This window comes from Bos grunniens, chromosome 12 (genome assembly GCF_055505025.1).
Source record: "Bos grunniens cultivar Pamir isolate PY7600 chromosome 12, Bosgru_T2T1.0, whole genome shotgun sequence".
Classification (NCBI taxonomy): domain Eukaryota; kingdom Metazoa; phylum Chordata; class Mammalia; order Artiodactyla; family Bovidae; genus Bos; species Bos grunniens.
In genome coordinates this window covers 66,959,327-66,977,214 of record NC_141176.1, presented here as the reverse complement: position 1 = coordinate 66,977,214, position 17,888 = coordinate 66,959,327, and the positions used below count along the sequence as shown (strand labels likewise).

At 34.6% G+C, this 17,888-nt stretch overlaps 1 protein-coding gene across 6 annotated transcripts in view; it reads right to left on the bottom strand.

Annotated features, from left to right (window-relative positions):
• Positions 1-17,888, bottom strand: part of GPC5 (glypican 5) — a 1,583,243-nt gene that overhangs the window by 639,963 nt on the left and 925,392 nt on the right. The window contains exon 9 of one of the 6 annotated variants that reach the window (XM_086330181.1): positions 2,371-16,128. The exons of the other annotated variants lie outside the window; for them this stretch is intronic. The gene's annotated coding sequence lies outside the window, so the exon portion shown is untranslated. Of the gene's footprint in view, positions 1-2,370; positions 16,129-17,888 lie in introns of those variants that run through there. 6 annotated transcript variants of the gene reach the window in all.

Genomic DNA, 17,888 nt, shown 5'->3' with positions numbered 1-17,888 from the left:
CAGAGATGAAGCCAAAGTAAAGATGATTTCAGTAGGAATAAAACTAAGGGAATTTGTCAATAGTAGCTCTGCTTTAAAAGAAATGCTGATGTAAGTTTTTCAGTGGAAGGGAAATAATAGAGGGACATATGGAATGTCAGGAATGAAGAAAGAGGAAAAGAAAGGAGAAAATGTTGATAAATAAAAAGACTTTTTGCCCTTTAATTTAAATATGCAACAGTGATGAAAGCAAAATTATAACACTGATGTAGTTTTCACCAAAGCTGGATATAATACATATGAATGCTAATTCATAGAGGAAATTTAGGTAAAGTATATGATGATAAGATCTCTTGCTTGCACTTGAAGAGTTAAAATTCTAAGAATATAAAGATTATAATCCCTATAAAACACTAAATAAAACTATAAAAAGGTATCATTCTAACCAGTTGATACAATAAAATTTAAGAAAAATTCCAACAGTACAAAATACAGAGGGAAAAAGAAAATAGAAAACAAAAGAATGAAACTACTACTAATAAAATGCTAGACCTTATTCTAAATATAATACTTATGAAAAAGGTAAAAATCATAACAAAAGATACCAAACAAAAGATCTAAATATATGACTCCAACATTCACTTGAAATATGTCTATAAAATACCCACTTGAAGTATAGTGGTATAGAAAGGTTAAAATTTAAATGATGGGACAAGAAACACCATGCTAACAAAAATCCAAGTAAAGTAGAATTGCTATATTAATATCATATAAAGAAGGCAAATGACCAGAGATAGATGGACAATTACAATTGTTAAAGGGTTAGGTCACCAAGGAGACAAAGAAACTGTCTGTACCTAGCACTACAGCTGCAAAAATGTGGCAGGAAAAAACTAACAGAAATAAAAGAGAAACAAACTCACAGTTAAACTTGAGTGGTCAGTGCTAATTCATAGAACAGGTAGACAAAAAATTCAACAGGGATGTAGAAAAGTTGAACAATACAATCAATTAATTGGACCTAAGTGATACTTAGGGAACACTCCATCCTCAGTTAGCTGAGTACACATTCTTTTCCAGGGCACATGAAACATTTAAGATAGATCAGCTCCTTGGCACAACAAGTCTTATTTTTAATAGCAAACTGAAGACATACAAAGTTTGGTTTCTGACTATAAAAGTAGTAACTGAAAAAAATGAAATATGAAAAATCACAAATTATTCAAAAATTATAACATATCTAACTCATAAATCAAAGACGAAGTTTCAAGAGAAATTCAAAAACATTGTCTACTGAATTAAAATGGATATTGTTGGGAATACATCAAACTAAAAAAGCTTCTCTATGGCAAAAGAAATGATTAACAAAATGAAAAGGTAACCTGTGATATGGGAGAAAATATTTACAAATCATGTATCTGATAAAGGGTTGATATCCACAATATACAAGGAACTCACAGAACTCAAGAGCAGTTTAACAGTAAACAAACCAATTTAAAAAATGGGCAGAGAAGTTGAGTAGATATTTTTCCAAAGATATTCAAATGGCTAACAAGTACTTCAAAAGGTAATCAATATCACTAACCAGAGAAATGCAAATCAAATGCACAATGAGGTATCTCTCAATATCTGTTAAAATGGTTGTATTAAAAAGAGATAATAAATGTTGGCAAGTAAATGGAGAAAAAGCAACAGTACACTATTGGCAGAAATGTAAATTGGTACAAACACTGCAGAAAAGAGTATGGAGGTTTCCCAAAACATTAAAAATAGGACTACTGAATGACTCAGTAATTCTACTTTGGGGTCTAAATCCAAAATAAATAAATAAAATAACTAACAAAAGAGCCTCTTGATGAAAGTGAAAGAGGAGAGTGCAAAAGTTGGCTTTAAGCTCTACATTCAGAAAACAAAGATCATGGCATCCGGTCCCCTCACTTTATGGCAAATAGATTGGGAAACAATGGAAACAGTGACACACTTTATTTTTTTTTGGCTCCAAAATCACTGCAGATGGTGACTGCAGCCATGAAATTAAAAGATGCTTACTCCTTGGAAGAAAAGCTATGACCAACCTAGAAAGCATATTAAAAAGCAGAGACATTACTTTGCCAACAAAGGTCCGTCTAGTCAAAGCTATGGTTTTTCCAGGGGTCATGTATGGATGTGAGAGTTGGACTATAAAGAAAGCTGAGTGCTGAAGAATTGATGCTTTTGAACTGTGGTGTTGGAGAAGACTCTTGAGAGTCCCTTGGACTCCAAGGAGATCCAACCAGTTCATCCTAAAGGAAATCAATCCTGAATATTCATCAGAAGGACTGATGCTGAAGCTGAAACTCCAATACTCTGGCCACCTGATGTGAAGAACGGACTCATTGGAAAAGACCCTGATGCTGGGAAAGATTAAGGGCAGGAGGAGAAGGGGACAACATGGATGGTTGGAGCAGAAGGATGAGATGGTTGGATGGCATCACCAACTCAATGGACATGAGTTTGAGTAAATTCCAGGAGTTGGTGATGGACAAGCCCTGGTGGGCTGCAGTCCGTGTGGTCGCAAAGAGTCAGACACAACTGAGCAACTGAACTGCACCCGCATGTTCACAATAGGCAAGGTGTATAATCAACCCAAATGACCACTGACAGATGAATAAAGAAAGTGTATTATATATATATACACACAATGGATTATTATTTAGCCATACAAAAGAAGGAAATTCTGTCATTTGTGCAACATGGATGGACTTTGAGGGCATTATGCTAAATTAAACAAAGACAAATACAGCATGGTATCATATATCTGCAACCAAAAAAAAAAAAAAGGTGGGGGAGAATTCAAAGACAGTTGCAAAGTGGTAACTAGGGACTCAGGGATGAAAGAACTAGGGAGTGGTTTGGCAAAATAAAAAGAAAAAAGGTTAACAAATGATTTAATTTATATGTACATCTAAGTTAAAAAAAAAAAAAAACTCAGAAATGACCGGTGATTTCTAGGAGCAGGGGGTTAAGAGTGGAGGAAAGGGGTGATGTTGGCCAAAGATGTATACTTCCAATAAGATAAATAACTTCTGGGAATCTCATGTACAACATGGTGTCTAGTTAGTAATGTATATTTGAATATTACTTAGAGGGCAGGATCTTAAAATATCCTACTTCCAAAAAGAAAAAAAATGTTTGTGTGAGGTTATCAGTTCAGTTCAGTTGCTAAGTCGTGTCCAACTCTTTCCGACCCCATGAATTGCTGCACGCCAGGCCTCCCTATCCATCACCAACTGCTGGAGTCTACCCAAACCCATGTCCATTGAGTCGGTGATGCCATCTCATCCTCTGTCATCCCCTTCTCCTCCTGCCCTCAGTCTTTCCCAGCATCAGGGTCTTTTCAAATGAGTCAAATCTTTGCATCAGGTAGCCAAAGTATTGGAGCTTCAGCTTCAACATCAGTCCTTCCAATGAACACCCAGGACTGATCTCCTTTAGAATGGACTGGTTGGATCTCCGTGCAGTCCAAGGGACTCTCAAGAGTCTTCTCCAACACCACAGTACAAAGCGTCAATTCTTCAGCGCTCAGCTTTCTTTATAGTCTAACTCTCACATCCATACCTGACTACTGGAAAAACCATACCTTTGACTAGACGGACCTTTGTTGGCAAAGTAATGTCTCTGCTTTTCAATATGCTATCTAGGTTGGTCATAACTTTCCTGCCAAGGAGTAAGCATCTTTTAATTTCATGGCTGCAGTCACCATCTGCAGTGATTTTGGAGCCAAAAAAAAATAGTCTGTCACTGTTTCCATTGTTTCCCCATCTATTTGCCATGAAGTGATGGGAACAGATGCCATGATGAGGTAATAGTTAGCTAATATTTCTGTGGTCAGCATTTTATAATATATACATATATAATATCATACTACACGTTAATCTTATACAATATTACAGATCAATCATATCTCAATAGAAGTGGGAGAAAAAAAGAATAGTAAAAAGCTTTTAAAACTGTAACATAAAAATCGGCTATTTACAGCTAAACAGCTCAGTGGGACTTTAACCTTAAAAGTTTATGTTATAAAAGAAAAATCAGTAATTTAAATTCAAATTGAGAAACTCGAAAAGGAAGGGCAAACTGTGCCTATACCAAGCAGAATGAAGGTAATAATAAAGAGGAAATCTTAATAAAATTGAAAACAAAAATGGAAAAAAATCATTGAAATAAGATTCTTCAAAATCAGTCACCTGGTAATTGACATTGATCAACTTCCAGCCATTTGACTACACAGTAAAAGGAAGAGCATGTATGCTTAGTCACTCAGTCTTGTCCAACTCTGCAACCCCCGTGGACTGGCTTCTCTGTCTATGGGACTCTCTAGGCAAGAATACTGGAGTGGGTAGCCACTTTCTTCTCCAGGGGAACTTCCTGACCCAGGAATCAAACCCAGGCCTCCTGCATTGCAGGCAGATTCTTTATTGTCTGAGCCACCAGGGAAGCCCCAAAGGAGGAGCAGAAGCTAGTTGTGGATATTGACAAATGAGAAGGTATCACTATTCACCATGCAGAAATTAAAGAAAAACAGAATATGAAGAATCATTTTATGCCCATAAATTTGACTGAGAGGAAACTGACCAATTCCTTAAAGGAAATAAATTAACAAGACTCAGAATTGAAACAGATAAGCAATGCTACTGAAAACTTGAAGTCATATTAAAAAAAAAAAGGAAAGTTATACAAAGCACTCTAACTTCATGCCCACATCATTTTGCTCATTTGTTTAAGGAAGAAATAATTCTAGACAGTCTCCTCTAGAAATTAGAAGAGGGAATTCTCCCATTTTATGAGACTACCTTAAAATCATACAAAGATAAAGTTTCACACCAATATACTTCACAGAAAAAGGAGTAAAAATCTTTACCAAAATGTTAGCAAGTCAAATCTAGCAACATATAAGAATAATAATGTATCACAATCAAATGGGAAATATGTTGAGAATCAAATCTTGTTCAACACTTGAAAATCAAGGTAATATACCATATTAACAGACTAACAGGAGAAAAGCATATTGTTTTTTATCAATAGATGAGAAAAATAACATACTATAATATTCAAGACTCATTCATGATAACCTATCACCAAAAAAAAAAAAAAAAAAATAGAAGGACTTTCTTAAACTATTAAGGGACATTTACAAAATATAGCTAAGTCACGCCTAATGGGTAAAGACTGAAGGCATTCCTATGATTAATAGCCAAAAATATCAATTCTCACCACTCCTATCCAATACCATGTTGAAAATTCTACCAAATTCAACAAGAAAAATAAAAATCACTTAGATTGGAATAAAGAACTAAGAATATTTGCAGAATATGTACTTGCTTATAAGAAAGAATCTACCAAAATTTATTTTAACTGTAATTAAAAGAAGGTTAGTTCTAGCCAAAGTGATCTTTAGATTTATGTAACCTCAGGTGGATTCTTAGTATAGACATGCTTATACTGTAATGTGTATGACTAAATAAAGGACTCAACCAAAACAATTTTTAAAAAGAATCAAATTGAATCAAACAATTCCTGGTTTTAAGACATATTCTAAAGCTAGAATAATTAACAAAATAGTTAAAGGAGAGATTAGCAAACTATTACTCATGAGTCAAAGCTAGTTCAACACTTGTTTTTGTAAATAAAGTTTTATTAGAACAAAGGCATACCCTGTCATTTGTATATTGTCGATGCTGCTTTTCAGGTACAAGGAGAGACCTACAAGGAGTTGTGAGAGTGATCTGTACTGCCAACAGAAGTATCTATACCTCTTTCAAATCTTGGGCTTTATCTGCAAGGAGATCCAACCAGTCCATTCTAAGGGAGATCAGCCCTGGGTGTTCTTTGGAAGGAATGATGCTAAAGCTGAAACTCCAGTACTTTGGCCACCTCATGCGAAGAGTTGGCTCATTGGAAAAGACTTTGATGCTGGGAGGGATTGGGGGCAGGAGGAGAAAGGGACGACAGAGGATGAGATGGCTGGATGGCATCACTGACTCGATGGACATGAGTCTGAGTGAATTCTGGGAGTTGGTGATGGACAGGGAGGCCTGGTGTGCTGCGATTCATGGGGTCGCAAAGAGTCAGACACGACTGAGAGACTGAACTGAAATGATATGTGCTGAAATATATTCCCCATTTGAAGAATTGTTTAGCTTTTATGCACTTCTTTTAATACTTCTATGTATATTATAAAATACATAAAAACATTAATCTGTGTTTAGAGAAGGTGATTGTGCCTTTATAAATTAAGACTTAATTCTCCATTTTTAAAAAGCTTACAAGATTAAAAAGCAAAGTACACCCAAACATCATTGTGAAATTCCAGTGGACACAGATACTTACTATACTTCAACTGGTGCAGAGCATTCCATGTACTTTTCCATGCTCTAAGTAATATACTTGTGCATTTACAACACACAAGTTTTTCTCTATACAAAAAATGTTCTGTGTTCAGACTATTTTGCATTTTTTACTGACGATAAACACATTCTATTTATTGAAATCTATTACATTAAAAATAGCTATATACTTATAATATTGTTAATGTACCATAATTGAACCCTAATATATTAACATTAGGAATGTTTGCAGTTCAATTTAATCAATTTTAATAAAATATTATTAATATTATGAAGACTATTTGTGCACATCTGCACTAGAATTTTAGAAGTGGGTTCATTACTACCCAATTTCCTTTTAAAAGGTGTAACATTTTATATTATTTTTACATAGTAGACCTCTATACTCCAACCACCTGAAAAGATTTTGTTAAAGTCAATCTTCAACTCTTGCTCACTTCAGAGATGAAAAACTGGCTTCTAAATTTGATTATTTTACATTAAAATACCTAGGAATCTCAAGTACATAAGTAAATAGGCTATATGTACATATTAGTTTGTGAGCATCCCTTTTCCTTTTTCTCAACTTAGATGCTATTTAAATATGTCGCTATTAATCATTTGTTTATGTGTGTGTGTGATATTCTTGCCATGGGATTTTAACTATTTTGTTATGTGTTTTTATCGTCATACAATCCAATATTTAGCTTTCTCTACTGCTGTATTATAAAGTTTTATAATATCATCAACACCTTTATAATATACTGTTTGAATGTTGTTTTCTAAATAAAGTATAGATTGCATCTATAATATTTACCAAGTGTTAGTGCTTTCACGTTAATTCTATTTTTTTTTCCCTATTTTCTAGCCTCTCTGTAAATTACATACTGAAGCATGATGGTTATTTTACTGCAGTCATTTATATCATTTGTACATTTTCATTGACTCTTAATATCTGACAAATGTACATTTTTCACTATGATTCTGGTTTACAATCTCCTTTTATTTCTAAATTTGTTATTCATATTCAGTTTTCACATGTCTTGGTTCATTAAATTTCCTGGATACTACATCTTCTTCAAAGATTGCATCCATGGTTAATACAAAATGCCATTTTCCCTCCACTTAAGGTTGCCTTACAGGCAGTACTGCAGATGCTCACATTCCCATTTCTGTAGCATTTCACTTATAAATATCCCTGTCTTCAACCTTTTTGTGCCTTTTATACTAGCATGATCTATTAAGAATATCATAGAACTAACCTGTTCATTAATTCAGGTTAGGATTCCTTATATTTTAATATATTAACTAAATCCAATTACATTAGTTTATATATCATTAATATTTGATCTTATTTGTAAAGCTCATGCTTCTATGGACAATATATATATATATATATTTTGCTGCCTTTCCAATTACCTGACTTTTCCCACTTGTATTAATCAAGTTTATACTGAAACTGCCTTCTTTGCCTCTTATTTGAAATTTCTGTATATATTTCTATTCTAGTGATTTTCTAACTAAAATATTTATAAAGAATATATACAATTCCCACATAATAGTAATTGCACATTCAATTCTCCTCACATCTCCCATCCTACTTTCAGAGATTACCTGTAACTAGATACATTCTCACTCAGGACTCTTAATAGCATAGGATAATATGCACACAACTTTATTCCATCACGAATACACAAAGTAAGAGAATCTTACACTTTAGTATTGGGTAGGCCAAAAAGTTTGTTCAGGACCCTGAATAAACTTTTTGGCCTACCCAATACATTATCTTCAAAATAAATCACAAGGTAATTGTATATGTTAAAGGAAAAAGCTGAACTAGAACTAGACGTAGGCTAACTGAACTGAGTAAAACTTGGTATTTAACATATGTCCACTTTTTTTCTTTCCCTCTGACTTTAATTCTGGTTCTCAACTATGCAACGTGACACCCAATATCCACATTTCAGAGTATTTTTCACTATTCTTAACAAAAAATGAAAGATATTGAATATAATGTATCAGGCACTGTGCCAAGTTAAAAAACAAAACAAAACAAAAAACCTAAAAATGGTGTTTGATCTCACGAAACTACCAGTTTAATGGGGCAGAAAAATAAATTGGTTGTCAAGTGTAATGGAATGAAATAAGTGCTGTGATGGGCAAAATATTGAGTGCTACAAAAGCACACAGAAAAGGAAATTTATTCTCTCGAAGGAAAAGATATTAAGTAGTACTATCTTGCCTGATATTAGGGTATACTAGACATGGATATAAAATAGAAGAAACACTGAAGATACAGTTATGAAATAAAGTAACAGAGCAACACTCATTGTGACAAGATTGCAGAAAATGGGAAACTGGAAGGTAAGAGTCCAAAATACTGAGAATCATTTTACGTATAAAAAGTTTCAAAAGCCTTGTTAAAAAATTGTGGACCTTATTCTCAGGGCAATGTTATTAATTCTAGGTCTGATGTAAATCATAGCTTTAACATATTATTTTTAATAGAAAAATACCCTGATTTTTAAAAAGCATGCAAAGTATATACACACTGATAAAAAGAGACAGGTTGAAGTCACAAAACAGTGACCCTAGTTAAAGCTAATATGCAGCTCAATGAAACAAACATAACCTAGCTTTCAGGAAAAACAACTAAACCAAGTCATCTGAATGCAGGAGGGCAGTTTATGATTTTATTTTCAACAGTGCTCAGAGTAGACAGAAATTCACTGTAACTATGCCTCATAATGAGGGTAATCATTTACTATACATACATATAACATGTAAAAAATGTTTGAATTGTTTTTAAGAAAATAAATTATTTCACAAGGGTGATTTCTTATTTCTTAAAGTTGACAAGAGAATCTTATGCACATTGTTCCAGCTCAGCCAAAGAAAATACAGTTATTATTCAGCGTTCTTCTCAGTGAACAAGATAAAATTATTTTTAATTCTGAAATGGAACTAAAGTTGAACAAATGTTTAATGACTATATGGTCATATTTAGAGTAAATTATGATTGGATACAGAATTTATGAGTTTGTTTTACTAGGGCATTATGTTCTCATGAGGCTACTTGACAAAAAGTAACTTATCTCAGCCATAAAAAATAGTTTACAAAATTGTAGATAAGTTCATGTTTTCTTAAAATAGACAAATTGGAGTATACACAAGAATTTCTGTTGTAATGTGTAACCCAATTTTATAATGACTACCCTGATACCATTACACTATCATTGCCTAGATCTTTATGCACTGAGGCATGAAGGGTTGGTTATTTTTATTAACTAAAAAATAGGTCCATTTTCAGACAAGTGAAATTATTTTTCACGTTATTTTTCTGCGAAGATGTAAGTATATCATCATGTAGTAAAATTAAGGCCTTTTAGAGTAATGTTTGTCAGACAACATTTGAAAAAAAAAATGATGTGGCCAGTGCTATTCTTCTCTGCTGGACTCCTGATGGTCACAGTTGATAGCACATTGTAAGTTCTTCATAAATATGTTCAATACTAATGAATTAACATTAAATTCTTCATATGTATTAGCTTATAGCTGAATTCTGTAATTCAAGGTAGTTGTGTTCTATTAAATCACAGAAAACACTCAACTAGCAGATATTGGACCATTGCACATAGAAGAAATTCACAGTCAGGTTTCTATGAACCTCTGTTCACATTTTCATCATATGATTAATACATAACTTTGTTGTATATGTGTTTGTTTATAAATATTGTATTTAATGTATTGATTCATTAACATTGAACTCATAGCCAACAGCACCATAACTTAAGCTCTACATCAGAGCCTTCTCATACAATTAGGCAGTACTTCAGCACTACAGTTGAGCCATTTTAAACAGCAAACTTACCAAAACAAAAAAGGCATAAAAATGCTATAAATTGACTGCTGGAAAAAAAAAAAACCGCAAAAAAAATGTTAGAAGGTTGAAACAAAAGAACGATATACCATGTTCATGGAATGTAAGGTTCAATGTTGTTAAGATTTCTCCCCAAAGTGATTTACTAAGTATACCTTTCAAATAAGCAGTAATAAAATAGTTTCCAGTTATATCCAGCAGAATGATAACTGGACAAGAACATTGTTTCTCATCATGCAGTCCATAGCATCTAGTTTATTTCTGAGATCCTTGCTTCAGGCCTAGACTACTTAACAGAGAGCACAGCTTGTATATTTCTCAAGCCCAAAGATAAACAAGACACTGCAATCCACTAGTCTTGAAGAAAAACTTTCTTGAAATTGCCAACAGAAGTTGAGAGGCATCAGAAATTGTGCGCTGTGAGAGAACACAGGTAAATATATAACCTGACAGGTGGTACATGTGCAGGATTTACCTCTGCTTATGATCGCAGTTATTTCTGCAAAACTTTCAAAAGGCACTTGTAAGATTAAAATGGGAAGTTTGACAAGTTTTCTTGTATCCAAATTATAGATTCTCAGAAATACGATTAAGTTTAATGAGATACTGGTTCCTTAATTCTAGATGACCAATTTGTTGTAACTATTTATAGCAATATGAAAACCTATAGTTTCCACATAAGGAATTTCCTACATTCTTCTGTAGTGCTATCTTTTGATAAGCTGCAACTTTTTATAGTAATATTAGTAGGGCTAATTACTAGATTGAAAAGAGATGTAAAAATCTAAAGTCTCTTATTTATATGGATATTCATTATCATGTCTATTACTGAAAGCATTTGAATGAGAATGATGATTGAATAAACATGTGTATCAAGTAAAATTTCCTAACATTTATTATTTTTGTTCCCCTAACCAAGAAGAACTTAAAACAGTCCTTAGCTTCAACTTATTTTTGCTATTTATCTAAAAGCAGTGTACAAGGTATGGGTTGTTGCCACATACATTGGGGTAAGTGTAATGTTAACATCTACTAGCAAAATACTCAGCAACCTATTAAAATACATCCCTAAGTGGAACAACTTGCGTTAAGGCATATTTGTTTCAAAATAATCATAATTATGTCTCCAACACTGAGTGTCTTTTTCACCCTGGTTTGTAAGTAAGTGTGTTATAAGAACATATGGAAATGTTTTGAAACTAAAGAAACAAAATTAAGAAATGAACAGGAAATAGATAACTACTCAGTAACCACTGAGGAACAAACAGATCTGGATTATATGAAAATGTTGGCTCTCTATTAAAGGAGTTATAAAAAGTATAAAGGCATTGAAATTTATACACTTTTTGAGGAATTACAAGTAAGAAACATAGATAACAGACTGGTTCACTGCCAAAGAGAAATCATTTTCTGAAAATAGAAATTCTATTACCATTCAAATACCCACCAAAAAGAGTAAACCTAAAAACTTCTTCCCATAGATTAATCAGTGACAGGATTCTCTTAAAATATTAACTCAGGCAACATCAATTCAAGTAGAACATTCCTTTGTTTTCCATGTCACACCTAACAGAGACTATTTTCTCTAAGAATAGATTATCAATAGAATCCAGACAAATTGCACTAGCTTGATAATGTGAGACCTCTTCAATGGCCTTAAATGAAATGAATGACAAACTAGTTATGGCTGCAGCATTTATTATAGGTAGCAGATAACACGAATGTCATGCACTGGTTTGATAGAACTTTTCTAAAAGCAATATGTTTTATTTTCACATGTTTCAAGTATTCATACAGTGATGTTAAAAGTATTCAATACATACTTTCTACTAGCAAGACTGAAGACACATTTCACAAATGTACTTCATACATGGTAGTCCCCAACTCCTTTGAAGAAAGTTATCCTTCACTAGCCTGTATAGTACCAGTTACTAATAAGCATTAAAGGGATTCAAACGTGATATCCAAAGTAAGAGAGGAAGGTCCCAAGCATTTGGTCTTTTCACCTAACCCATGTAAATTGCCTACTAATTTAGTTTTAAGGACAGAAATATTGATAGACAAAGAATATAAGGCTGAAAGTGACTTGAATCTTATTTTTCACTTTTAAAATTGAAGAATTATATTCAAACAGAGAAGTGAGCAAATTTTGAAATGGTCCATGACTATGTATGTGTGTGCACTCAGTCACATCTGACTCTTTGCAACTCCCTGGACTGAGCCTGCTAGTCTCCTCTGCCCATGGAATTTTCCAGACAAAAATATTGGAGTAGGTTGCCATTTCCTCCTCCAGGGGATCTTTCCAACCCAAGAGTCAAACCTGCATCTCCTGTATTGGCAGGTGGATTCTTTATCATTGAGCCACCTGGAAAGCCCCCATGACTTTGTAGCCAACACTAGATCAAGGAAGACATGGTAGGCTCTGTTCGTTTGTTCCTGATTTCAGTAGGAAATTTTTGAAATTTAACCATTTGTTTAACCAAAATTTAACCATTTATGTTAGATGTTAATTTCTAGTATTAACTTTACACTGGTCTTATTAAGTTAAAATTTTTCCTCTTTTTGTTCTATCTCCTTGAAGAATATGCCTTTGCTGTTATTTCTTCCAAATGTATTTGGAAGACTTCATTATGGAGACAATTATTAAAGCTGTTGTATCTGTAGTCTATGTAGGAAGTTTTTTTTTTAAAGTTAGAGTTTCCATTTCAGTAACAGAATACAGACTATTCAAATACACTACTGGGTAACTCAGCTGGTAAAGAACTTGCCTGCAATGCAGGAGAACCCAATTCTATTCCTGGGTCAGGAAGTTCCACTGGAGAAGGGAGAGGCTCCCCACTCCAGTATTCCTGGGCTTCCTGGGCAGCTCAGATGATAAAGAATGCACCTGCAATGCGGCAGACCTGGGTTCAATCCTGGGCTGGGAACCCTGGAGGAGAGCATGGCAACCTACTCCAGTATTCTTGCCTGGGAGAGTCCCCACGGACAGTGGAGCCGGGCAGGCTACAGTCCATGGTGTTGCAGAGTGGGGCAGAACTGAGTGACTAAGCACAGCACGTTCTAAGTTCACTATGTTGAATTTTTCTAGACATTGGTACATTTCAAAGTATTCAAATTTATTAGCAAAAAGGGGACTTAAAGGTTCTCTTGTGGGCAAATACTATAAAATTTACAATACTGCCCCCTCTTTTGTTGATAATATTAGTAAATTGTACCTTCTGACTTTCTCATTAGTTCTCAGCAAGGCCTCAGTTTTCTTCTTTCCAGACAGATTTTTTTCTTTCAGTTGAAAACACTTCCATTTTATAAATTTCTGCTTGTGTTTTATTGTTTGTATTATTTTATGTACTTTTGAGGTATTTTAAAGTTTCTTCTAGATACATAGGTTCTTAATCTTTTTTCATTAGTATAAGCGTTTAAAGCTATTTTCCTCTGAGCACAGCTACAACTGTGTCCCACAAGTTTTTATACCATGTTTTGTCATTTTTACATATTTTACTGTCTAATTTTCTTTGATTTCTCATTAAATCTACAGGATAATTAGAAGTATATAGGTTAACTTCCAAAGAAATATTTTTCCTACTTAGATTTTGTTACCAGTTTCTACCTTACTTATTCTGTATTCATATGTTCTATCCTTTAAAATTTATTGACATTAATTTGTGGTCTTGTACAGTCATGTGTATGTGGTCTTCTGTACATTTGGGTGCAGTGTATCTGTGTGTGTGCACACACATGCTCAATAGCAAACCCAAAGAACCACCAAAAAAAAAACTTTACAGTAAAATTAGTTAATTTAGGTGTTAAGGTATTCTCCTCCAAAAAAAACAGAATTATTCTCCTCCAAAAAAACAGAAGTGAGACTGGGGAAACCAACAGCAATCAAAGAACCAGGGGTTATCTTTTGGTGTTAAGGGGGGAAACTGAGGTGAGCAACAGAGTCTGAGCGTGGGTGAACCTAAACACCGCACTCAACTCTTAAAGGCCACTGACATTGCAAGCCACTGTGGTCAGTCTGTTCATGAAGCCAGGGAAGAGACTCTCTGGAGTGGGTCTGCTGTCAAGATGGATTCTTGGGTAACATAGCATAATCATAGGGGTGACATCCTGTCTCATTCACCATTTTCTGTTGGTTTGAAGCAAGTTACAAGTGCTATCTGCCTTCAAAAGCAGAGGACTACACAAAGACATAAGCACCAAGGAGTCACCTGAGAGTGTGTCTGCCACCATCAGTTTTGGGCAATTGACCCTCCTCAAATCTGTCCTTAAGTTAAAGCGAAGAGTAAGTCTTTACAAAAGCAAATCTCTCTGGATAATCTAAATTATAACTACCAAGGTATAACAGTACACCAATCAATCGGTACCTAATTTGTGTTCTTTCAAATCATAAAGATTAAAACTTTGCTTCTCAGTCTCTAGGATCCTGTTTAATATTTTTATTCTATTATTTTTGGTTTATATGAAGGTTGCCCAGAGTTATTCATTGGCAAAGACCTTGAAGTAAAATATTCTATCAAATGCTGGGCTCAACTCTGTTTTACCTCTTTCAGAAACCTATCTTGTTGGCTTGGTTTTATCTTATGAAAATTAGTTTATAATAGTATATAATAATATTTAAGTTTATTTTATATCCATATATCCATTCCTTTTTTCCTAACGTCATTTCATTTTATTATTTTTCTTGTTACTAGTATATTTGTTCTCTGAAATAGGCTGATAACTTGAAGGTTATCAGTTCACTTGCTCAATCGTGTCTGACTCGGTGACCCCATGGACTGCCACCCTGCCAGGCTACCCTGTCCATCACCAACTCCCAGAGCTTACTCAAACTCATGACCATTGCATCACTGATGCCATCCAACTATCTCATCCTCTGTCATCCCCTTCTCCTCCCACCTTCAATCTATCCCAGCATCAGGGTCTTTTCAAAACAGTCAGTTCTTCGCATCAGGTGGCCAAGGTATTGGGAGTTTCAGCTTCAGCATTAGTCCTTCCAATGAATATTCACGACTGATTTCCTTTAGGATGAAGTGGTTGGATCTCCTTGCTGTTGAAGGGACTCTCGAGAGTCTTCTCCAACACCAGTCCAAAAGCATCAATTATTCAGTGTTCAGCTTTCTTTACAGTCCAAAACTCACATCCATACATGACTACTGGAAAAACCATAGCTTTGACTAGACGGACCTTTACTGGCAAACCAATGTCTCTGCTTTTTAACATACTGTCTAGGTTGGTCATAGCTTTTCTTCCAAGGAGCAACTGTCTTAATTTCATGGCTACAGTCACCACAAGCAGTGATTTCGGAGCCCAAGAAAATAAAGTCTGTCACTGTTTCCATTATTTTCCCATCTATTTGCCATGAAGTGATGGGACTGGATGCCAAGATCTTAGTTTTCTGAATGTTGAGCTTTAAACCAACTTTTTCACTCTCCTCTTTCACTGTCATCAAGATGCTCTTTGGTTCTTCTTCGCTTTCTGCCATAAGTGTGATGTCTGCATATCTGAGGTTATTAATATTTCTCCCAGTAATCTTGATTCCAGCTGGTGCTTCATCCAGTCCAGGATTTCTCATGATGTACTCTGCATATAAGTTAAATAAGCAGAGTGACAATATACAGCCCTGACATACTGCTTTCCCAGTTTGGAACCAGTCTGTTGTTCCACGTCCAGTTCTAACTCTTGGTTCTTGACCTGCATATAGATTTCTCAAGAGGCAGGTCAGGTGGTCTGGTATTCCCATCTCTTTCAGAATTTCCCACAGTTTGTTGTTATTCACAAAGTCAAAGGCTTTGGTATAGTCAATAACACAAAGGTAGACATTTTTCTGGATGATATCAATGATCTAATGGATGTTGGCAATTTGATCTCTGGTTCCTCTGCTTTTTCTAATTCCAGCTTGGACATCTGGAATTCACAGATCATGTACTGTTGAAGGCTGGCTTGGAGAATTTTGACCATTACACTTTGCTAACATGTGAGATGACGGTTATTCTAGACTACAACTAATATAGTAGGAAAAATATGTCCATTTCTATAAAAATTTGGAAAACAGACATTAGAGAATTACATTGCTATTAAATATGCTAGAAAATATATATATATATATAGTTGATAGTGCATTTAAATATTCCAACAAATCATGTATTGATCTTAATCATATGATTGTTATTTTCAACTTCCAATATAAATTCAGCTGCTAGCCATATAGCTTAATGATCAGTTGTCCTCTTTGGCATTTTTGGAAGTGATATGGCAGAAAAAATATGGAGAAAACAATTTTTTGATGATCCTAAGCTGGAAAGGATTTCTTGAGATACAGGATATTTATTACTATGTGTCAAGACCTTTGTGAAGTGAAGTGTATGTCGCTCAGTTGTGTTTGACTCTTTGCAACCCCATGGACTATATCCCACCAAGCTCTTCTCTCCATGGAATTCTCCATGGAATACTGGAGTGTTTTGCAATTCTCTTCTCCAGGAACTATCCCCACCCAGGGATCCAATCCAGATCACCTTCACTGCAGACAGATTCCTTACCATCTAGATTCCATAACACCCAATACAATACAGCTAGACTTTGAAGTATTATCTGACTTCTAAGATCAATTTCCTACTCTCCATCCCCTAAATGTTATACTTCATGAAAGAAAGGAAATAAAATATTATTTAAGAATGGAATAATCCTTGGAAAGCACAAAAATTCTTATTCTCAAACAGAAACGTAATGAGAAGAAAAATGATAAAGAAATGCTGTATTGAAGAGGATGAAGAAAAAACTTCTGCTTTATGACATTAAGTTGAGTTCCTCGGCTGAATGGCAGAAAGCAAGTTTGCGCTGTGAGTGCCAGGCGTATTGGTGCAACTTGGGGATGCATCCTTTGTGATACAAAGAGCCTGTATTTCTATATTAGTGTGAAAGTATTTTTTAACAATATCCAAGTGATAACTTATCTCACAAGGCCTACATTGTAAGTTTGTTTCCTTGTATTCTGTTTTACATTTCTAATTCTCTTATTTTCTGTATAATGGAGAGAGACCTTACACTCCTTCATATTAAGTTAAAGTGGCTACTGTGAAATACAAAATGGAAACTAAGGCATTGCATCTTCATGCTAGGATATAAGAAAGAGACTGGGACCCCACTGGTAGCTGGGGAAAGCATGACAATGGTAGGGCAGGAATTCCAGGACAAGCCAATAGCTTTATTCAGGGTTCGGTATACTCAGGATACACTAATGAAGCAATGAGAGAATGTTGAGAGTAATGATGAAAAAGTGATATGAGGATCTAATTATCTTTCATTTGGCCCATTTTTTTTCCTTAAGGCTTTGGAAGAAGTATATTCACATTATTCCATTAACTTGAGGCTGTATACCACATAAAGCATGTTTGAATAAAATACCCATTATGATCATCTATAAGGTAATGGACTCTATCATCTTCCCACTAAGATGTTTTTGTCTGTCTATGACTTGCTACTGCCTAAGCTCTATCTGATTGTTATCTGCCAGTCATTCCGCTCTGAAAAACAGATGGGGTAGAACACATGGCATTAATGCTAATATGAAGCGCCTTTCCAACTTGTTGGCCTCCTGGCCCAAACTCCTTCCCTCTAAAAGACAGATGGAGAATGACATCTCTATTTTCTTTATTACGTCAGGTCTT